Genomic DNA, 8,693 nt, shown 5'->3' on the forward strand with positions numbered 1-8,693 from the left:
TCATCGTCTGTGAATAGCAAGATCTTCTCTTCATGGGGGGGGTACTTGACCCCCGCAATCTGTGTGGAGTTTCTGACCGCCTGTGCGAACGGTTCCATGACCAAGGAAAAAAGGAGGGGAGACAGAGGACACCCCTGTCTCGTACCATTTGAGATACTCAGTTCATTGGAGCAAAACCCAGGACCTCTCACCCTGACGTGTGATGCCAAGTAGAGTGCCTGGATAGCTCTGAGAGTCTGTTGGGGGAAACCAAAAGTCTTGAGCACCTCCCAAAGAAATTCCCACCTGACCCTGTCGAAGGCTTTCTCAGTGTCTAACGACAGGGCCACCATCTGGGTACCGTTCCTACTAGCATCAGTCAAAATTGAGAGAAGTCTTCTCGTGTTGTCAGGACCTTGACGTCCTTTAGTGAACCCTACCTGGTCTATGTGTATTAGAGAAGGTAGAGGAAGACAATCCTCTCTGCAAGGAGTTTAGAATAAGCTTAGTGTCCACATTTATCAGCAAAATCGGACGGTAGCTACTGCACAAGTGGGTCCTTAGTTGGTTTGAGTATAGTAATTATAGAAGCCTCCAGGGATTCACGTAGTATTTTACCCTTGGTTTTAATTTCATTGAAGAGAGAATGAAGAGCCGGCATAAGTTGGTTTGAGAATTTTTTGTAGAAGCACCCCGAGAAAATCAGGTCCCGGCGCTTTATTATTTTTAAGATTTTTAAGGGATAGCATGATCTCTCTGGCCTAAAATGGCTGCGTCAGGGTGGTTCTATTTTCCTCTGTAAGCATAGGCAAACGTAATTTTTGGAGATATTGAGATATCTCTTCAACAGAGGATTCTCTAATGTTCCATTAGCTTTAATGTTGTATAAATTCTCATAGACTCTGCGAACGCAGATCCAATAGCTGCCGGAGCGTATGCTTTCTGACCTTTGTGTAGAATAAACAGAATTTTAACTGCTGCCGTACGGCACCTGAGCTTATTTGCTAGTAAAGAGTCAGCTTTGTTGCTCTTGTGGTAATATACATGTTTAAAAGTAGCTAGTGCTTTCTGAATCCTACTGAGTTCTAAATTCTTTATCAAACCCCTCAAGCACGCAACTTCAGCAGTATTCTGCTGGGAAGGGTTTGCTCTTGTTCCGACTCTCCGCTGCTCTCAGTTCGTAGACTAATTTTCCTAAAGGGGCCTTAGAGAGCCTCCGTATCTGAGCAAGCTTGGAGATGCAGATGCCTCTTAGGAAAGCTTTCAGAGCCACCCATCTCACCTAATGAGAGGTCTGGCCTTCCTTATTTGCTTCAAGGAAATGTTGTATCTCTCCTGAGGTGTTAAATGAACATAGTATCTTTCAGAAGAAATTTAGGAAATTTCCAAGACGGTAAAGCTGTACGAGTTTCTCCACTCTTAATCTTAAAGGAAACTCATCGTGGTCCGACCAGACACAGTAGTGGATTCTCGATTCTGTGACTATATTCATTGTCCATGAGTTAACAAAAAGTAGTCCAGACGAGAATATGATCTGTAGGAAGCCAAGAAATAGGTATAGTCTCTTGAGTCTGGGTGGAAAGCCCTCCAAACGTCGTACAGAGGTTTTGAATATCACATTTCGGAATTTAGGGGCCACCGACAGAGAATAAGAGTCCAAGGTTTTGTCCGCTGGTATTTTCTTATCCATGTATGGATCCCAGATAAGGTTGAAATCTCCCCCAACTACTAGGGTCCCCTGTTTCAGTCTATCGACTGAATAAAGGAGTTTTTTTAGAAATGGAACCTGTTTCTGATTTGGGGCATATAAATTGACTAGCGTGAACAATTGGTTGTTCAATTTGCAGATCAGAATTAGAAACCGTCCCTCCTCATCACCTATCTGGTGAATAAGGTGAAAGGAGGTATGTCTCCCGATTAGAATAGAAACCCCTCTAGACTTATCTTTAAACGTCGAGTGGAAAATATACGAGTACTGAGGATATTTAATAGATGGAATCTGGGAGGAGGCCCAATGGGTCTCCTGCAGAAAGACCACATCACTACCTTGAGTCTTAAGAAAGTTTTTCAGTAGACTCCGTTGTTGGGGGTGTTTAAACCCTTTACATTTAGAGTTAAAAATGAGTCATTGTTAAGCGATCTGTAGTAAAAGATCAGACAGGAAGAAGAGAGAGAAGAAGAGAGAGGAGGAAGGGAAGAGAGAGAGAGAAAAAAAAAAGGGATTGTGGGTGAAGGGCTGGGTGAGGGACTAGTAGGCAAACTCAATAAGAGGTCTAAAAGCTTCCAAGGCCAGACTAAGAAACCTATATAGATATCCTAGGCCCTAATATCTAGGTTGTAATACTCTAATGCTGAATTTAATAAACGAGAAAAGAAAAAAACCAAAGAAACAAAGAAAATGATTCGCTCTTACAGGCGAGAAGAAATTATAGAATCTGCGTTCTGGTGTTTACTGTGTAAACTTATGTTTCATGTGGGGGGAACTCGTGAGTATCTGCTAAATGGCTACCAGTAAGACCGGCAGCTGGGAAAAATTATACAAACATAAGTAATCAGGTCATAAGTGTGGGAAAAGGGAGGGTAGAGGGAGAGGGTGGGGGCCTTGGTGTATAATTGTTACGTGATTACCCTGAAGTTGTCACATCACTGGGGCCCAGTCAAGGACGTTGCAGGAGGTTTGGGGGTCATATGATGCGCCTGTCATTATCATAAACCTAAATTAACTCTTAGGGATGTAGAGCAATTATCGTGTGTTTTACTCTAGGGAGTTTACTCCACAGAGTCAAGAGCTTAATAGGAGGCTGACGAAAGGCCGAGGGTCTAGCACTATAATGAAACTCAGTGTTGGCAAACATTATCTCTATCACCATCAATCGTCACATTTAACTTGTTGAGCTACTCAGTAGGGTATAATATTAGTACTTATAGGATAGCATAGCATAACAGTTCACCTTATCATTGTCTAAAATGTTAATACAACATAAATTTACCAACTGGCGAGTAAATATAAAATAGGTACTTACAAGTTGATATGGCACCAAAGATCTCTCCCACCCATGGGCGTATCCCCCGGTCCACCGAGATTATCCTCAGGATTGAAATGCATCTCCCTAGTAGTGGCCCAGGGCTCCAGCCACCAGTCAAACAGAGCATAGCAGCAGATCCAGTCTACTAACGAGAAAAGACAGACAGATAAGACCTATTCCAAGGAAATATGAGAGAAACCCCATCTGCATAAGCAGACAAGATAGTGGGTCACATTTAACGTTAAAGTTACTCAATTAGGTAGAATAATCTTACTTATAGGGTAGCATAGCATAACAGTTCGTGATAACATTGTCTTTAATGTAAACAAAAACATAGATTAGCTAATTGGTAAATACATATGAAATAAGTGCTTACAGGTTGATATGGTGCAAATGATCTGTCTCCCCTGTGGGCGCAGCCCACAGACCACTAGCATCGTCATCAAGGTTAGAAAGGGTCCCTCTAGTAGTGGTCCAGGGCTCCCCCCACCTGCCAGACAGGGCATGGTGGTAGATCTAGCTGACAAATGAGTACAGATGCACTCATAAACCATAGCCTAAGGGTAAATAAAAATGGCACGTGTCTTGAACATAAACACATATAAGTATCTCTCTAACCTCCTCAAAGTGTAAAAGGACATATTACCGTTGTACACATCCCAGTCATGATGGAACATGGCCAACGACAACACAACCGACAGATAGAGCATTTCCAACATCTATTCCATTTATCCAGGTCCCCCAGTCATAACTTTGACTTAGGGCACTGTTTCTCGCTATGTGGCAGCATGAGAAGCTGACCAGGCATATGGACTAGTGTATAACCACATCATATTCGGGACAAATATAAATTTAACTTTGAGAACTCCGTGTAACAATGCTAACTTAAATTAGGAGAAATCTAGCTTATACTCAATGGGATAGAATAATATTACTTATAGGGTAGCTTAGCATAACAGTTCGTGATAGCATTATCTTAAATGTAAATAAAACATAGATTAGCAAATTGGTAATTATATATGAAATAAATGCTTACAGGTTGATATGGTTCAAAATTAACTGTCTCCCCTGTGGGTGCAGCCCACAGACCACTAGGATCATCATCAGGGTTAGAGGGTACCTCTAGTAGAGGTCCAGGGCTCCACCCACCTGCCAGACAGGGCATGGGGGTAGATCTAGTTGACAAATGAGTATAGATACATATAAAAAACATAACCTAAGGGTAAATAGAATGGCACATGACTTGAACATAAACACATGTGAGTATCTCTCATCACTTCACTTAGTGTGAAAGGGCATATTACCATTATACATATCCCAGTTACAGTAGAACATGGCCAACGGCAACCTGCCCAACTGGTAGAGCATTTCCAACATCTATTCCATATAGCTAGGTCTCCCTGTCATAACTATGACTTAGGGCACTATCACTCGCTATTTAGCAGCACGAGAAGCTGACCAGGCATATGGACTAGTATATGACCACATCATATTCGGTAAAAATATAATTCTAACTTTGAGAACTCTGTGTAATAGTGCTAACTTAAATTAGGAAAAGTCTAACTTATCTAATTGTCTCTCATACGGCTAGATTTAGAGTTGGGCGGTAGCCGTCAAAACCAGCGTTAGAGGCTCCTAACGCTGGTTTTTACCGCCCTCTGGTATTTGGAGTCAGTCAGGAAAGGGTCTAACGCTCACTTTACAGCCGCGACTTTTCCATACCGCAGATCCCCCTACGCCATTTGCGTATCCTATCTTTTCAATGGGATGTTTCTAACGCTGGTATTTAGAGTCGTGGCTGAAGTGAGCGTTAGAAATCTAACGACAAAACTCCAGCCGCAGAAAAAAAAACAGAGTTAAGAGCTTTCTGGGCTAACGCCGGTTTATAAAGCTCTTAACTACTGTGCTCTAAAGTACACTAACACCCATAAACTACCTATGTACCCCTAAACCGAGGTCCCCCCACATCGCCGCCACTCTATTAAAATTTTTTAACCCCTAATCTGCCGACCGCACGCCGCTGCCACCTACGTTATCCCTATGAACCCCTAATCTGCTGCCCCTAACACCGCCGACCCCAATATTATATTTATTAACCCCTAATATGCCGCCCCAACATCGCCGCTACCTACCTACACTTATTAACCCCTAATCTGCCGAGCAGACCGCGCCGCTATTATAATAAAGTTATTAACCCCTAATCCGCCTCACTCCCGCCTCATAACCCTATAATAAATAGTATTAACCCCTAATCTGCCCTCCCTAACATCGCCGACACCTAACTTCAAGTATTAACCCCTAATCTGCCGATCGGAGCTCACCGCTACTCTAATAAATTTTTTAACCCCTAAAGCTAATTCTAACCCTAACCTAAAACCCCTAAGTTAAATATAATTTTATTCTAATTAAATAAATTAACTCTTATTAAATAAATTTTCCTATTTAAAGCTAAATACTTACCTGTAAAATAAACCCTAATATAGCTACAATATAAATTATAATTATATTGTAGCTATTTTAGGATTAATATTTATTTTACAGGCAACTTTGTAATTATATTAACCAGGTACAATAGCTATTAAATAGTTAATAACTATTTAATAGTTACCTAGTTAAAATAATTACAAAATTACCTGTAAAATAAATCCTAACCTAAATTACAATTAAACCTAACACTACACTATCAATAAATTAATTAAATAAATACCTACAATTATCTACAATTAAACCTAACACTACACTATCAATAAATTAATTAAATACAATATCTCAAATAAATACAATGAAATAAACTAACTAAAGTACAAAAAATAAAAAAGAACTAAGTTACAAAAAATAAAAAAAATATTTACAAACATTAGAACATATTACAACAATTTTAAACTAATTACACCTACTCTAAGCCCCTAATAAAATAACAAAGACCCCCAAAATAAAAAAATGCCCTACCCTATTCTAAATTAAAAAAGTTCAAAGCTCTTTTACCTTACCAGCCCTTAAAGGGCCCTTTGCGGGGCATGCCCCAAAGAATTCAGCTCTTTTGCCTGTAAAAAAAACACATACAATACCCCCCCCAACATTACAACCCACATACCCCTAATCTAACCCAAACCCCCCTTAAATAAACCTAACACTAAGCCCCTGAAGATCTCCCTACCTTGTCTTCACCTCACCGGGTTCAGCGATCGGTCCAGAAGAGGGTCCAAAGTTTGATCCAAGCGGCGGCTGAAGAACTCCATCATCGGGCTGAAGTCGGAAGTCCATCATCGGGATGAAGTCTTCTATCAAGTGGCATCTTCAATCTTCTTTCTTCTGGAGCGGAGCCATCTTCTTCCCACCAACGCGGATCCAACCTCTTCAACCGACGCCTACTCGCCGAATGACGGTTCCTTTAAATGACGTCATCCAAGATGGCGTCCCTCGAATTCCGATTGGCTGATAGGATTCTATCAGCCAATCGGAATTAAGGTAGGAAAATTCTGATTGGCTGATGGAATCAGCCAATCAGAATCAAGTTCAATCCGATTGGCTGATCCAATCAGCCAATCAGATTGAGCTTGCATTCTATTGGCTGATCGAACAGCCAATAGAATGCAAGCTCAATCTGATTGGCTGATTGGATAGCCAATCGGATTGAACTTGATCTGATTGGCTGATTCCATCAGCCAATCAGAATTTTCCTACCTTAATTCCGATTGGCTGATAGAATCCTATCAGCCAATCGAATTCGAGGGACGCCATCTTGGATGATGTCCCTTAAAGGAACCGTCATTTGTCGGGAAGTTGTCGGTGAAGATGGATGGATCCGCGCTGGAGGTCTTGAAGATCAGCCGGTCGTCATCGGATTGAAGAACATAGAAGATGCGGCTTGGAAGAAGATGTTTGCCGGTCCGGATGTCCTCTTCTGCCCGCTTGGATCAAGACTTCAGCCGGAGGATGGACGTCACTTTAGCCCCCGCTTGGGCTTGGATCAACACTTCGAGGCTTGGATCAAGATTTCCGAGGACGGATCGGTAAACCTGGCATGGTGAAGATAAGGTAGGAAGATCTTCAGGGGCTTAGTGTTAGGTTTATTTAAGGGGGGTTTGGGTTAGATTAGGGGTATGTGGGTGGTGGGTTGTAATGTTGGGGGGGTATTGTATGTTTTTTTTTACAGGCAAAAGAGCTGAATTCTTTGGGGCATGCCCCGCAAATGGCCCTTTTCAGGGCTGGTAAGGTAAAAGAGCTTTGAACTTTTTTAATTTAGAATAGGGTAGGGCATTTTTTTTATTTTGGGGGTCTTTGTTATTTTATTAGGGGGCTTAGAGTAGGTGTAATTAGTTTAAAATTGTTGTAATATTTTTCTAATGTTTGTAAATATTTTTTTATTTTTTGTAACTTAGTTCTTTTTTATTTTTTGTACTTTGTTAGTTTATTTAATTGTATTTATTTGTAGGTATTGTATTTAATTAATTTATTGATAGTGTAGTGTTAGGTTTAATTGTAGATAATTGTAGGTATTTATTTAATTAATTTATTGATAGTGTAGTGTTAGGTTTAATTGTAACTTAGGTTAGGATTTATTTTACAGGTAATTTTGTAATTATTTTAACTAGGTACTTTAAATAGTTATTAACTATTTAATAGCTATTGTACCTGTTAAAATAAATGCAAAGTTGCCTGTAAAATAAATATTAATCCTAAAATAGCTATAATATAATTATAATTTATATTGTAGCTATATTAGGGTTTATTTTACAGGTAAGTATTTAGCTTTAAATAGGAATAATTTATTTAATAAGAGTTAATTTATTTCGTTAGATAAAAATTATATTTAACTTAGGGGGGTGTTAGTGTTAGGGTTAGACTTAGCTTTAGGGGTTAATACATTTATTATAGTAGCGGTAAGCTGCGATCGGCAGATTAGGGGTTAATTATTGTAGGTAGCTGGCGGCGACGTTGTGGGGGGCAGATTAGGGGTTAATAAATATAATATAGGGGTCGGCGGTGTTAGGGGCAGCAGATTAGGGGTATATAACTATAATGTATGTTGCGGCGGTTTACGAGCGGCAGATTAGGGGTTAATAATAATATGCAGGTGATTTTAGCGATAGCGGGGGTGGCAGATTAGGGGTTAATAAGTGTAAGGTTAGGGGTGTTTAGACTCGGGGTTCATGTTAGAGTGTCAGGTGCAGACGTAGGAAGTGTTTCTCCAAGAAAACAATGGGGCTGCGTTAGGAGCTGAACGCTGCTTTTTTGCAGGTGTTAGGTTTTTTTTCAGCTCAAACTGCCCCATTGTTTTCTATGGGGGAATCGTGCACGACATTTTTGAAGCTGGCCGCGTCCGTAAGCCGCTGGTATCGAGAGTTGCAGTGGCGTTAAATTATGCTCTACGCTCCCTTTTTGGAGCCTAACGCACTGAAAACCCAGCCATTCTGTGAACTCTAAATACCAGCGGTATTTAAAAGGTGCGGCGGGAAAAAAAGCACGCGTAGCTAACGCACCCCTTTGGCCGCAGAACTCTAAATCCAGCCGATAGTATGCTAGACAAGCGAGGATAAACAGTTATAAAAAGAAAATAAGTATATAAAGAAGTATATGAACTCTGTTAAGTAACATTAAATAGAATGACACAGGAGTAGGGGGAAGGTGAAGCTCACCCCCAACATCTCTCCTCTCCCACATTAATACTTATTGCCTCAGGCGCAT

The sequence above is a fragment of the Bombina bombina genome, chromosome 12 (genome assembly GCF_027579735.1).
Source record: "Bombina bombina isolate aBomBom1 chromosome 12, aBomBom1.pri, whole genome shotgun sequence".
NCBI lineage: Eukaryota > Metazoa > Chordata > Amphibia > Anura > Bombinatoridae > Bombina > Bombina bombina.